Genomic DNA, 16,942 nt, shown 5'->3' with positions numbered 1-16,942 from the left:
TATAGCCTATATATTTACTCCACAAACTAACTCTACGAACATGGAAAACAGTGATAGATGGGTCTCTAAACCTTTATGCTGAAGAGAAAATCCAACGCAACTTTAAGGGGACCAAGCCAAACATGATTATGGATTTCTGCTCAGCTGGCAACACTGGATATCAACCACACGGCAAACACCATCTGTTCATATACGGTCTACTTTCTATGTATAGCAGTTCTATCTAACAATGTACTGTTAGATAGATCGTAAACTAATGAACACAGAGAATGCGAGCACTGTGTGCTGTGTGCACAACAGTCACAACAACAATCGCGGCTTACGTCACTTCAGAGTTCCTACAGCACTGGCGGTGCGAATGCAACCAGGAAAATCTTCCTAAGGGAACCATTAGTTCTCGGGAAAACACCCTGGTGGCTAGTTCCTAGAACTAAGTTTCTAGAACTACCTGGTGCGAAAGCCCATATTGATGGCAATAAAGAATCTTTTAAGAGTGTATAATGCACTTATTGAGTACTTATATTTAAAAACACCTGCATGTAATTACAGCTGTAATTCATTTCTGCAATTACATCTATTACAACACTCTTGACCCTTCCTTTGTCCCTTAAGCTACCCCTAAACTTACCCATACCACCAAACCTCACCCATATCCCATCTCAATAGCAGCAGACATGTTTTGCAATTCAACAATCACAATAAGTACCAAACATTTTTTATGTAAGTACGTAGTAGTTAAAAGACACCTAATATAAAGTGTGACCCAACGTCCAAACTACCGCGCTGACAAGAACTGAAAATATGCCGGCTGGTTTAAGATATCGGTTAATGCTAGTTTGATGCTTGTCTAGTAATCGATAATGATGACATTTCACTAGATATGCGAACACTTTTTCAGTGACGTTACATCACAGCAGCGATACACTGATTTCTGCTGAAAAGGTTGCAGAGTGAGCTACAGCAGAAAAAGTGCATGACCCATGTTGTCTAAAGCACTTTATAAATGCTTTAAAGGTCAAGAGCCTAGAGTATCATGTGGATTGTCAGGTGTGTGCAATTATTTATTTTTTTCAGCACATATTTGACATGTGGCTAATATGTTTTACTATAATATGCTTTGCATCCATGCAGCACAACAGAAAAGAGGGGTGCAATAATTTTGGAAAAAAATAAATTGATAAAATATTTGTTGTTTACACTACTGTTCAAAAGTTTGGGGTCAGTAAATTTTTTAAAATATATAGATTTTTATTCAGCAATGATGCATTTAATTGATCAAAAACTGACATTTCTGAATTTACAGAAAATTGATAACACTTTATAATAAGTATACAGTAACAAAACACGTATATATCATTTGCAAACTATTAGTTAATAGTTAATTTATTGTTTATAAACTGTAGTTAATACATTAATAGACTATATACAAATAATGAGTTCTTCATTCATTGACACTATAATTAGCAAATTATTAACTGTAAATAGTTCTCACTTTAGATTAGAACAAGGAAAATCGGAAAATGTCATTAAGTAAGTGCTTTAATTCAGCCTTTATTGGACATTGATTACAGTAGTATTAAGAGTTCCTTAAGTTCTTTGAGTTGATGTTTATATGTGAATAAAAGCCTAAATTCAATCTGTTCATCATATAAAGCGATCATGTCTCTTCAGAAAATTTGGACTGAAACCCCTCAATTCATATGGATTAGTCTTACGATCTCTTTATCAACTTTTTGATTCATCAAAGTGGTAGTTGCGTAGCTGTCAATGGAGGGACAGAAAGCTCTCAGATTTCATTAAAATACCTTTGTGTTCCGAAGATGAACGAAAGTCTTACGGGTTTGGAAAGACATTAGGGTGAGTAAATGAAGACAGAATTTGAATTTTTAGGTGAACTAACCCTTTAAACTGTATCTGTGAAAGTTTTTGTTCCATCGCTTTAGTTATTACTCAGTGTTTTCAACAAATTTCAGAATTCAAAGCCTTCAGCTGCTGTTTTGCTCTGATGTCTGTCATTTGTTTTATGACTTTAATCGAAGGTTCCATGGTCCAATTCCTGATGGATTCTCCCCTGTGCTGTTTTGGCTCTTTAAATTTTATCACGGCATTGATTTGAAGCGCACACACACACACACACACTCGGACAGACGGGAGCATACAGCTCGCTTGCAGCTATGCACTGATGGCAAGAGCTCTCTGTCAAGATCCCCTGCAGGGTCAAGTAGATTGCTTCTTGTCATTTCTCTGGCTGCTGGTGTAAACTCAATGCCAACAGACCCACCGTCCAATTACACACCCAAACATATCCTCATGGAGATACGCTTTAGCCTACCTAAAAACTTTTAAAAGACCAAACTCATATAAAGTGTTAAGGAGTAAGACGTGTTTCATCAAGGACACCATTTCCCTTCTGAAGAAGTTGTGTGAACTTCTTGTTAAGTGTAATTTAATTTAATAGTTAAAATTTATATTAAATGCAATTAGCTGAGCTTAAGTGTGTTTTCTGACCCACTTAAGTAGGACTTAAGAACATCTTTATATGTAATTTCATAATTACTTAATACTCATAAGTTATAATAACTCATAAGTATTACTTAATACTCATAAAACTCATAATTACTTCTATTGTCTTTGAAATATGTTTACTGCTGAATGTTCTGACAAGCATTTATGGTAATCTAAAATATTCTTGACATACTTGTCATTTCTTTTGAAACGTTTGTTTTACATATTTGTAATGACTAAGTTGCAATTTATTGAAAATGTAATATCAAATAACACACTTCAAAATAAGTGTACTCTAAATTATAACAAAATATGATGAACCCATAATGATTTAAAATATACCTTAAAGTAAAACATTAACTCTTTTTTTTTAAAGTGCATTTAAAAAAACTAAAAGTGTAATATCTTTAAGTGCACTTACGTGGTCTTTTATTTAAACTGCGAGTACATTTTTTAAAATGTACACTTTTAAGATTTGAAATACACAAGTGCACATTCAATACAATTAAGCACACTTCTTTTCCATAAGTTGTAGTGTGACAGGGTCATAGTTTGTATGCAATGACTGGACCCCTCTATAGACGCTTTATGAGAGTGACCTAGTTGCATTGCATTGTGCCATTCACTACCTAAACTCTGTGTCTGGTTCACTGTGTTGGCCTACATATGGGGAGGAATTATTCCAGTGAATAGAATATACAAGTTAGAAAAGAAAGATGGAATTCCCAACATACTTGTAGAAGTGTTATAATATGACAAAGCTGGAAACTCTCACATTTTCAACCTTGATTACACTAAGATGCAGGTTTATCATGTCACACAAAACACACAGAATCTTGCATTTCTTGATGATGAAGCCTGTTTCACAAACATTTGCATAGGCAAGCATGTAAAACATATCATATTCTTTGTTTATAATCAATAGACCTGCAAAACAAAAGCTAGAATTCAAAAGAACACTACATGATCAGCAGAGAAAGCAACATCTGACACATTTAGGTACAGTATTATAGAGTGAATTCAAAAAGAAATGCATTAAGGTGCAATCACATTTACTGCTGTTCTGCACATTTTTGACAGACGAAATCCAGTCATTTCAATAGGAATATAGGGCTGCTCGATTATGGAAAAAATCATAATCACGATTATTTTGGTCAGTATTGAAATCACGATTATGTAACACGATTATTTCACATGACTTTGGGAACGTGTTGCATTTACTAAAAAGTCACCTTTCATCAATTCTTAAAAAATCTAAATTTTAACATTTATTGTACTTTTTGAACTATTAAAATAAATAATATAACAGATAATACTTCAATAAGTATTCCCGCAGGTCTACCACTTTTAATGCGGGAAATTCCCCCGCAAACATTGATTCACTTTAGCAAGTAGATTGTATGAGTAGCCTAAATTAATCCACACAGATTATAAAATCAAAGCAATCATTTTAAAACTTTCTCCAAGACGCAATTTCACAAACCAATTGAACAAACCATGTTCAGCGGGGGGTGCATCTTCTCTCTCTCTGTATCTCAAAATGGGTTGGACAAGGCAAGCGTCGAAACTCAGGTTTAGGAGTCGGGACATGACGGAATTGTCATTTGCACAATCGGGCCAGCATTGCATCGTAACTAAAGTTGATCATTTTCACTTCTTTTTAAGTCTGATCAGTTTAAACATTCAAGCTGAGAGAGTTTATGGCTTCGGGAGGGGCGGATGTGCGCGTACGCGTGTCATTCAGAACTGTATTTGTTCTAATGACAAATAGAATTGTACTATTTTGGTGATCGTTGGGAGCCAAAATCGAAATCAAAATTAAATTAATTGCACAGCCCTAGAATATACACAGATTCACCCATTTCTCCCTCACTATCGTCATCTTCACTCATGCTGTTTGGACTAATCATTAAATCAAGCACTCATTACCATATCTGAATTTCAGCTCCAGAGGCTTCCTCAGCACTTGATACACAGTGAAACAGTAGCGATGGCATCGATTTTACCATATTAATTTTTAAGAATGAAAACATTGGAAGAAGAAGTCGATCAATCCGATCACCATCGCAAGCACGACGTTTCTGAGTGGCATGTTTTTATTTAGATTGTCGTTCATTGTAGATGAGATGTTGGATGGAGTTAAACTGCTGTGGTAAAAATGAATTTTAGACTCTTCAAATCCTCATCCTTAGGAAGTGCATGAAAAGTGGATTTGCATTATCGACAACACGAACCAAGCTCTTGCAGTCTCTAGTGTTTTAGACATTGTTCACGAGAAGCCAATCAAGACCATAGGCTGGCAAGTTACAAAACCACTTCAGGCAGTTCAGAATCTGACCTTTCTTTTGGGAAACAATAACTCCATGTATTGTATATTTCCTTTGATCTGTGAAACTTTGCAGGCCTTTCACATTGACAAACAGCTATATTACACACATAAAAGGTAATATACGAAAAAGCATAACAGGGGCACTTTAGCACTGTCACTTATAAAATGAGTGACACTTTTATTAAACACTTTCAATATGAACAGTTGAAGGACAAAGTAAAGCATGTACAGAAGTCAAAGTTATGAGTCTCCTGATGTCAGGTTATTGATGCTTTACCCAAAGCCCATCGTGCTCAGTGCGTAATAATGAAAGTGTCTATCGACCCCACCATCTGTAGATCAGACAGCTTTTGGGCTTTTCTAATTATCCTGTGCATGCATTCTTAAAGCCCTTGACTGCGGCAGAGGGCTTGAGCAGGAAGCCACAGCAAGGGTTGAGATGCCACGAGGTGATAATGTTCATTTATTGGTCGGCTTTCATCAGCACATTTCTATGCCTTAAGGCCTGATTAAAATCAGATGCATTCCTGCAGGGAGATGTAATAGCCTGGCTTTGAAGGTGAACCTTTGAGGACATCATCTTTGTTTTAAATCGCTTTTTAAACGTGGACCCACGATACGTCCGGCACCACCATTATCTCCCTCTCTTTATGTCCTGCCGCGGTCTCCATGAAGCGGAGAAAGGTGCTTAAGAACTGATATGTTCATGCTTTTTCAGAGTAATTAACACTCAAGGTAATGACATGTCCTTCATAGTCTTTGCTTGTACCTGAATTAATGTAGTTGTCAAGGATAATTAATCGATATAAGGGCACGTTGGAAATAAAATCTAATGAAGACCAAAACCGTTTAAAAAGTAACTGGGAGGGGATACGGAATTGAGCGGGAAAATGATTCGCTTTCCCACAAAGCACTCATAAAAACCCACTTCGGTCATAACCATTGGAAATAGTTAAGACGTATTACAGTCAACATGTCCAATTGACTAAGGGAGGGGGGGGGGGGGGTATCAAAGCGTTTGCATTGCGGTCTATTGCATGATTCATGGGCAGACGGGAGCCGCTCCGTGAACTGACAGTCCCGGGACGTGTGATTGATAGCATGCTGTGCTTATCATTGTGGTGTATCGGTTTTATGACAAAAGCTTGAAGGACATTGCTACTTGATATGGTTATTCCACAGCAGGCAGAAGGAGACGTCCATAGCAAAAGGAGCTTCACATTGTGAGCTAAAGAATGTGTTTCCTACCCAGAGTTCCTGTGAGTGACACATATGACATTCCCAGAAGCTTTGGGGATGCCTCAAATGGATAAGAATAGTGCATGCAGCATTGTTATTCAAATTATGTCATATACTATTCATTCTGTAGTCTCTGCCTGCTCAGATTATTGGTTCATTGTCCTTTTGTTCACCTTGTTTTGGACGCAGCTTAATAATATAAATCGTTAAATGACATGACAGCTTGAATCAAATTCATGTACATCCTTAAATGAATCTCATGAAACCTGTCAAAAACATGAACACGTGTTATATTTCGCCTCAAAATAATTCAATATTATATTTACTGTTATATGTTGTGTACGTGTAATAATTTTTTATTATAATGAGCAACAACATATTTCTATTTGTAAAGTATTTATACATCATGGAAGTATTTGCCGTTTAGAACAAAGAACAAATGTCTGGACATATTGTGGCAATGAGAATGTGGGAAGAAACTGTGCTTAATTGTCACAATGCATTAAAAAAAAAAAAAAAAAAAAAAACTCTTGATGGTCCTAAAAACAGATTTTCTTTTCTTTATGCAACACTTTATTTAGATTTTGTAGTGAAATGTGACCTGACATGCACTAGTTTCAGTGCTAATTTTAATGAGGCTGTCTGTTAACATAAATGTTTTATCTCTTGCGGATGGATCTTGATTTAATGGTTGAAACGTCTAATTTGCTGGATGGTTGTCTTGATTTAGATACCATTATGCCTTAATCAGCAGTAACCAATGATCTGTGCAGAGACTCTGCCCATTTAATTAGCATGGATGCGAGCGTCCAACCAGCAGTGGCCAGTGAGGGTATTTAAACCTCAAATGTACATTTTTAACACAGAAAATTCCAATAATTAAGCGTGTAATTACACAGAGTGCATTGTTCAGGGAGTAATAAGACAATAGAGGGTTAAGATTGTGGAAAAGAGATGTAAAACTGACTGCAAAGTAGTTAAAACAGTGGGGGGGTTTTTTGTTTTTGTTTTTGTTTTTTTTATGTGAGTGCATATGATGATTTTTGTTTATTATTTTCCCAAAAAGGAAAAAAAGGGAAGATTATCTAATTTTTATATAATGTGGGAAAAATACATTAGTAGTTATTGTAAAGCAAACATGTAAACTATGATTAGACAGACAGACAGATAGATCGATCGATCGATTCAATATCTATTTATAGTGGGTGTGTGTATGTACTGTATATGGTCTTAAAACAAGATTCCTTTAGTTAATGCAAAATAATTCGTTTTTCTTTTGATTTTAATGTGCAATATGACCTATACATGATCATAGTTCTTTGATTATGCCCAAAACAAAAAATCCACATATGAACTTGATAAATGACTCCAACTTTGATTTAAAAAAAAGTGAAAACAATGACCGAGTAATCATGTCAAACTCCACAGCCCAAGGGATAAACTTAAAGCAGAAGGCAGCTTTGAGCCCCAATGATCCATGTCCTGCGTCTGGAGCGTATCCAGACGCTAAGTTAGCCATCAGCAACCATAATGCAGCAAGGACTCGGCTATAACCTCAAAAGAAAAAGAAGAGCAAGTTTCAGCATTTACGCCCCCCCCCCCCCCCCCCCCCCCGTTTATGGGATATGCATATCAGAGCGTCTCTTCGCGTGGTGCCGCCTATTTTGTTGGCGTGGGCACATAGCCTTTGACAGAAGGCATTCTGGCTTTAAAGAATGGGCTGTACGCCTGAGCTGTGCCCTGAATCAATGCAGTCGCTTTCTTAACAGGTTTCAATATGTAACCATGGTGAAGGGGAATCCGTCGCCATAGCAGAGCGCCCTGAGAGCCAGCCGAGGCGCAGTGGAGCGTTAAAGCTAAGCAGCCGAGCGTGTTTCCTATACCTGCATCATAATGCTACAGGAGATATCATGTGTGAAAGGCTATTTGGGAGGTTCCTCGTCTGCAGGCTTTCATTGCTGTCATAACTCTGTGTTGGTGAATACACTCCATGGCAGAATTACATTAGGCCCCATACGTCCAGAGGCAGCCTTGTATATGAATATATTTCACCCTATACTACTACTGAAACCATTTTCATTTGCATTGCCTTGCTATACCGTAAAAAAATACAATTTTGTTAATAAAATGAACATTACGTTTTTCAACCCGCGTTGTATTGTTACAATGTCGATAGTATATGTAAATCAACAATGTTTACTCATTCTCCGTGTTACCTGGAATGAGAAATGCATGTTTATTTGTCAGCAAAAGTCCTCAGGATGACGCAAAACATGTCATCCGTAGGACTTTTGACTGGAAAACTACAAATTATACATCCACATTTATGGATTTGTTCGGATCAATAGAGGGTTATTAACAGAACAGTTATTGTAAGAGTAGGTTTTATAACTGAAAATTGTATCTTACTTTGTCTACATTAGAAGACAAACTGTGGCAACAACTTTCTTATCTGTAGCTAGGCAATGACATTTTGCTTCGGATGGAAAAGAGCAGTTCAGTTTTCCCCCTCCGTTAGGCTGTTTTCAGATTTTCCGTCACAGCGTTCTCTCCGTATGTACGAGTCTTTGCAGCCTTTAGCCTCTGCCTAAATCGCCGCTGAATCCTTTGAAAGTAGATCCCTCCCGCTAAATGTTTACTCTTTGAATTCTTGCACCTGGGAACAATTCAAGTCGACACCATAAGGACTAAACGTTTGCTAAGAAGTATTTCTTACTAAAGCAAGGCAGTATTTGACTCTGGTATGTGTATCCATAGCAGACTGGTGGGAGTGGCCTTGGATAGTAACATGCCCAGTGCATTATGGGTGTTGAAGTTTTCCTACCGATTTGGCAAAATGGAACCTATTTTTCTCTAGTCAGGTAGCATCGATTTCAAAAAATGTTTCGCCTTTTCTATACTGTAAGTTTTATTGAAAGCCAATTTTGCCTGCGGTGAAGAACCCCTTTAACTGATATTTAACTAAACTTATTTCAGCTAGTTGCCAAAATTTTTTTCTCATTTTCATTTAGTTTTATTTAATGTACTGAAAATACTAACTAAATTATATACAACATAATTTAGAAACAAAAAAACAACATAACATAAATGATATACAACATAAATTATATACAACATAGTTTATATATATATATATATATATATATATATATATATATATATATATATATATATATATATATATATATATATAAACACAGACAAGATAAAGATTAAAACTAATTCAAATTATAAATAAAAACTATAAGAATGGTAATATACATGGTAATAAAATGGTACTGAATTACACAAACAAAGTACCATGGAATGACCATGGTTCATTTTACCATGTTTACTGCAAATTTTTTGGACATGTATATTGGTAGCATGATATTTACCAAAAACCATACCATTTCAACATACCATAAAACCATGGCACTGTTACAGTGGGGGGGGGTTTACACTACCATGGTATTCTATAATACAGTATGTAGTAATCACCCTTACAAAAAAATACCTAGAAGTACTACAGTATGTATTACCATGTATTATTGAATACCCCTTGGTACTTTGGTATATAGAATGTATGGAGTACCACCATAGTACCATATCATTCAGGACCAATTCAGATTTTTTTGTTTTTTTGTAAGATATGTATATCTTAAGTATCCTTAAAGTTCCATTTAAATGCTATATGGTATATAAATGATTATTTACACTATCTAAAGTTTTTTTTGGGGGGGGGGGGTTAAAAATAATTTTATTTAGCAAGGATCAATTAAAATGGATGAAAAGTGACAGTAAATACAGAAAAGACTTATTAGAATAAGTGCTGTTCTTTTCTATTTTCTATTCATCAAAGAATCCTGAAAAAAATGTATTACTGTTTCCACAAAAATATTAAGCAGCAGTTGATAATAATAAGAAAATCAGCATATTATACTGATTTCAGAAGGATCATGTGACACTGAAGACTGGAGTGATGATGCTGAAAATTCAGCTTTGATCACAGAAATAAATTACATTTTAAAATATATTCAAATAGAAAACAGTTATTTTAAATTGTAATAATATGCTACAATGTTACTGTTTTTAAAGTATCATTTCTGTAACATGCTGCTGCCACAGTAAGTTTAGCAAGAGTACAGCAAAAGAAAGAGTAAACTGCATTATGTAGTGAATGCTTAATGGTACGCTGTATTGTGAGAGTGTATTCAGAAGGTATTGATGTGCAGCATTAGCTGTGTGTGTGTAAAGAGCAGTAAAGCAGAGGTCAGCAGTCATCCTCAGTTATCTGAAAGAGAAAACACTCCACTGAATGTTGAGAGCTTCTCGTGTTCAATTGCGTCGTCATTATAACATTCAGCAGAAGAGGAAGAGTCGCTCTATCTGCCATTATTATCTCTCCATGTAATCTCTCCTGCAATTCTGCACTTTATGAGGGTTTCAATCATACAGCAAACAGAAAAAAAAAAATTTAGAAAAAGAAAATTCTCCTTTTGAAGTTGTCTTGTTTCCGTCTGGCTTAACGAAAAAAAAAAGAAAAGAAAAAAAAGGCATTGGAACAGTCTTGATCATAATTAAGAAACAATCAAAAAGTCTCCACTCCATATTTAAAATCTTATATATAGTTTATTTAATGAAATTCATGAAATTGATTGGATCTCAGGTGCAACGCATAATTTTGCACGCTTCTAAGTCAAGATTATTTAATTGGATAATTTGGTTTTAGTGACTTATGAAAGCTTATTCATCATTAAAATTACTCTGCAATTTTAAAATAACCAATTTTGGTTAAAGAAAATACATTTAAATGTTGATTAAATCATCATTAAACAATTGAATGATAAATAGTATAAAGGTTTTCAAAATTGAAATGGAATAAGTATAATTTTACACTATTTTAATATTTTTTTCTTTCCACAGTCAACAGCAAATAAGGATGTTTTTTTCCAGTGACTATACAAAAGGAATGCCTGTAAAACTGAAGAGCAGAATCAAGCCAGAGTTGTTAATTAGATCAACAGAGTTAATTAAGAGGAGATCAGGTATTAAGTTAATTACAGTCTAACACCCAGATAAGACTCATCTCACTGCATGCCATATAATGTTCTCTACATTATTATTGTTGTTTGCTCTTTAGATTTTATGTACATACTGTAATTAAATGCCAACACATTCCACTTTTGTTTTTACAAGAAAATACTTCTTTTTTTTCTTCTTTTTTTTTTTAATGATGTTGTACACCTGATTGCTAAAGGTGATTTTGTACAAACAATGCCTAGACATGTGTTTTCAAAATAATTTTGACCTTTTGCAAGTAGTGAGGAAAAGCCCCGTATTTTATAAAATAAAAACATCTTAACATCTTAATAATAACAAACTTTTATCAAGCAAAGTTTCTGGAATCTGTTTCTAATTATCTCTGCCCTGTTTCCATTCAAACCTAATGCAGTAAAATCAGTAAACAGCTGACTTACACGATGAAGAAGACTAAAGATAATCTCTGTGTAATAAACAGATTTCTTAGCATACTGGAACCTTAAAAGATGCATATTCAGTTGGAGAAGGAATGTCAATTTAATTAACGGTAAAGATGAAAATTGGTCTAATTTAAACGTTATCGCTCAAACCTGGAGTGAATTTGATTGCTAAGGCTGAACGAGTGTTACTTATCACCTGCACACCAGTTGTGTATGATTGTCTTTTTTATGTATAATATTAGTCTTTTTCTATTACAAAAATGTTCCATTACGTTCGCATGCTCTAAATATATTTGAAAAATTATGGAAAATAAATTACTTCAGCTTGAATTTTAATCTATTCCACATTTTACAGTAATTAATTGAGTAATCAGATGCTGATTATTTGATGGTTATTAGTGGTGTCCTGTATTCTAATTAGGCAGATATGTGTTCTCTTGAAGACACGTATAAAATATTAAATTAAATAATTATATTATATTAAATAATTCTTATTTGATTATAAATCTTGTGAGCACACAATTATATTATAGATGTATTATAAATATAAGTGGGGAACAAAAAGTAAAATTACATCTTTAGAATTATGTTTCTGTTTTTGTAATCAGAAAAATCTGGTCAAAGTCACTTCAACAGAAGATTCAAATGTCAGGCATCATTTTTGAAAAATATTATACAAGCCATGTGTAACTGTAACTCAACACAACAAAAAGATTAATTTACTGATTTGTTCTCTAAGTTATCATCTCATTACATCAGTGTGCGTCTTTTGCACAGAGTTGTTGTAACATTCGCTCAACAGATTTGTTCGCATTCGACCCTAGTCTTATCCTTGATTAAAAATGTATCCCTACATTTTGTCAACAGTTGATCTTGGCTTTTATATAAAAAAGGCAACAATAGCCTAAGTCAACTAGTGACCCATAGGTCAGATCCAGCCTGTCAGTCCATTTTTTATGCATTCCTCTGATTAATTTAGATAAAATCACTGCCTGATACATCAGAGCACAAAACTGAACGATGAGTTCAAAAGCACTCAGAGCCAGCGGTCTACAATTATCGCTCAGTGGTCCACTCCAGCCTAGCACACTGAAGTGCTTGTTTAAGCGTTTTCTGCAAAATAGACTCATTGGAATTTTTTATTTTTTTTTGGCAAAACTCCAAAAATGTACCAATACATACAATTCACTGCAGTTTCCAGCTGAAATGAAAGGGATGGTTTGGAGTAAAATCAACCTAGGGTTCTTTGCACCATGACCTCGAGCCAAACACCCCCCCAGAAGCCTTTTTTCCCTTGGTCGAACATTATTAAAGTTAGAGCTTATTTAGAGATATCAGCCGAATGGTTTAGTGCAGGCGCTAATGGATCCAAGGCTGTATCTCGTAAATTACCCCACTAATAATGCCCGGAATGGTACCAAACTTCTACAGTAGTACAAATAGGTTCTGTACTCATAAAACAAGGCATTGGAAAGTTTGTAAGTACATCAGGAGTTTATTTAAATAACACTTGCCTGATGGCTAATGCTAATGGGGGATGTTTGGCTCGAGGTCATAGTGCAAAGGACCCTAGGTTGATTTTACTCCGAACCATCCCTTTAAGCGGCAAAACAGCAACAACTTTTATTCCTTTTCATGTAAATTATGATTACTTTATGATTACTTTTAAATTATGATTACTTACTTTTAAAGACAATACTATATTGTGTCCTCAAAACACTTTTACCATAGTGCATGATTTGAAAACTAATACATTTTGACATTTGCATCACATAATCAGCTCCATATGGCTTTTCGATTGTAGTAAAGTTGCTCGTTACCTCACCTGGTACAGCACTGCACTTCAATGAGGAGCGCTCGGGTACGAGTCCCGTGAAACACGAGTCACAATGAAAGAGCTCAAAGACTTTTAGAAACAAACTGAAACGCAGCTCTCATCACAATCACTTTTGGTAACACTTTATTTTACAGTGTCCTTGTTACATACAGTATGTTCTACTTACCGTAGAAATCACGGTAAATTGGTAACCCTAACTCTAGTCCTACCTTAACCCTATAGTACATGTACATGTTGTTAATTAATATTGCTCGGTACTTAAATGTATAATTACACTGTAACAATGTCACCTTTAAAATAAAATGTAACCTTACTTTTTACCCAGCAGTCCAATCACAGTGGAGGAAGGGCGGGACAAATACCACACTGACCAACCGCCACATCATGCTCGTATAACAATAAGCAGCACAACAATGGAACAATCATTTAAAACAAGAGCAAGAGCAAATACTTTACATTATATTGACATTGTTATATTCAGAAGCAAACTATCTGTGATATCAGATACTACATTGGACATTTACATTTAGCAGATGCTTTTATCCAAAGCGACTTACAAATTAGGACTAAATTAAGTGAGTCATCATGAAGAGGCAAAAACAACACAAGAAGTGCTCAAAATACGAAGTTCAGGCATTATTCAGAGTAGCATAAGCCCGATAAGAGAGGTTTTAAAGGGAAAGGGAAGGTTTTTTTTTTTTTTTTTGAGGTTAAGTGCTCACGGAAGAGATGGGTTTTCAGTTGTCTTTTGAATGATGTCAGGGATTCTGCATTCCGGATGAGGGTGGGGAGAGCGTTCCACCAGCATGGAACTGTGAATGAGAATGTTCTGGAAAGTGATTTTGTGGCTCTCTGTGATGGAACCACGAGACGTCGCTCTTTGACTGATCGTAGGCTTCTGGTAGGGATGTAGACTCGTAGAAGTGAGTGAAAGTAGGAGGGAGCTGAGCCTGTGATAGATCTGTAAGCAACACTGTAAAAAAAATCTGTAGAAATTACCGTATTACTGGCAGCTGCTTGCCAGTAACTTACTGTAGATTTAAATTGATGTTATTTACTGGCAACAGTTTGTTCAAAGTTAAATGAACATTAAACATTAACAAGTCTTTATCTTTACAGAATAAAACTAAAATAACAGCCTCATGCAAAGCATTCTGGGAACCAAAATCTGAAGGAAAAAAACAGAAAAAGGTTGATGAAGATTTCTGGTTCCCAGAATGCTTTGCATTAGGTTGTTATTTTATAGTTTTATTCTGTAAAGACAAAGACTTGTTAATGTTTAATGTTCATTTAACTTTGAGCAAACTGTTGCCAGTAAATAACATCGATTTAAATCTACAGTAAGTTACTGGCAAACAGCTGCAAAACTACAGCAAATTTTTTACAGTGAAGCGTCAATGCCTTGAACTTGATGCGAGCAGCGAGAGGTAGCCAGTGCAGAGAGATGAACAGAGGAGTGACGTGGGCCCTCTTGGGCTCGTTGAAGACAAGACGAGCTGAAGCATTCTGAATCATTTGTAGAGGTTTAGCTGCACATGATGGAAGTCCGGCCAGAAGAAACATTTCAGTTTGAAAGAGTCACAAAACATGCAAGAAGCAGTGTATCATTTTGCAAAAATATCATCACAGACATGTTTTTCCAATGAGCCTGGGCTGTTTTTTTGGGCATAATTTAGCTTTCCTTGTTTTCCCCAAAATGTCCTTGGACCAATTAGATGAACATATTTTACCAGGTGTTATCAGATGTCTTTAACATTGTTGGAAAATCTGTTTAACCGTTGAGTTATAATTAACACCACAATTAAAAAAAATAGCACAAACTCATTCCATCACCACCTCCACCCAAACCCTCAGAAGTCAAAAAGCCCGAATGCACATCCCTAATTAACAGCCGACACAACATCCTGCTACATCAAAATATCCTCGCCTAATAACAGAGATTCTGTTGAGTGTTTTGACATTTATCTAAGACAGTCATGTCATGAAATGCTTCGGAAGAAGCCTTCCCACTGCTTTGTTGACAACAGATCAGCATTCGCTTTCCTTAGTTAGAGGTAACCAGTCATACTTCATTTGTACAATAAAAATGGATAGCTGAGGAGTGCACCGCAAATGTTAAGTTAATGTCAATTAAACATTTCGTATTAGCCTCCCTGATAATTTTCCAGAATATTCCAGTCCTGTCTGATTGCATGTTTCTTATTGAATAACATGCAGCTTGTTTTATGTAGAGGAGGCCAGGGACTGTAAGACTTTGTATTTTTACATTCATAACTCAGTATATATTTTTTTTGCACTGTCTCTCAAACTTTAATATCATTTTCTTACATGTATCTACTACAAAGTCGTTTCGAAATATACTGCCTATCTCTAAAATAATGTAAATTAGTGTCATGTACAAAGAGTGCTGTTGTTACAACCTTCCCCACTCCAGGAGTGTTCATTTAAAAATTTGTTTTAAATTTCAAACTATTTTACTGAAAGGTATAAATATGCCAAGTAGTAATTTGAAGTAATGATTATTTTATTATTCCAACACAAGTTTTGCAAAATAATAAATATAATACAAAATCTAGACACATATTTATAAACGGATATAAATAGAAAAATATAGACAGTTAAGTACTATCAAAATAATGCAACTATCAAAATGGATTTATTTTAGCCGAACACGCCCACAAAATGTATGTAAAAAAAAAAAACATAAATACTGACACCAAAATTTAAATCTATTACCTACAGTATGGACTAAGTATATTTAATCTTTATGTAAAGTATTTTAATTTAAGTTTAATATTTATTTTAATATCCTCTCATTAAAATTATTTTATTTTTAGTTTAAGTGCTCTTGTCTTTTTTTTAAAGACTTGTCTTTTTTGTTGTTTTTTATATTTAGCCAAGTTAACTTTAAAGTACACAATGTAACTTTTGGTCCTCTAGGGCAGTTAAAAACAAAACTTTGAGGAAGAACATGGTTTAGGTTGTGCTTCGGCTCTGCGTGACTGTGCGGATGAATATGGTTATCTTATATTACTTATATTTTAATAAATACCTGCATACATTTCTGTAATTACATCTGTATTACACTTTTGACCCTTCTCTTACCACTTAACATTATCATTAAAATCATTAAGCTACATTTATTTCTTTGAATTTAATTTATTTAAATTCCATTTCCTTACACTGTTGCAAACTGTAGAGCAAAAGCGTTCAGGAATGCACTGAATCTGTGTAATAGAGTTGCGCATTAATAACACGAGACTCATTTCAGAGGAGTTCAGATCAATCTGCATGCTATAAGCATCCAGTTGCCCCCTTAAATTCTGTATTAGGATGCATGTCATCGCAGTGTGCACAGCCGTGCAGTTAGACTGCATTAATCGGATCGGAAGCCTCTCCTTTGGGTAATAGCACAGACTCCATGCATGCTGAAACATTAATTTGGCACTTTGTACATGAGGCATCTTCCAAATGAAATCATACGCACTTCTAAGAAAACACAAATATCCACAATTTAATATTTCTGAAAGCGTTCCTTCACAGTTTTTAAGCATTGAACAAAATGCTAAA

The sequence above is a fragment of the Abramis brama genome, assembly GCF_963993115.1.
Source record: "Abramis brama genome assembly, chromosome: 10".
NCBI classification, from domain to species: Eukaryota; Metazoa; Chordata; class Actinopteri; order Cypriniformes; family Leuciscidae; genus Abramis; species Abramis brama.
The sequence above is the reverse complement of the archived record's forward strand: the minus strand, read 5'-3'. Positions refer to the sequence as shown.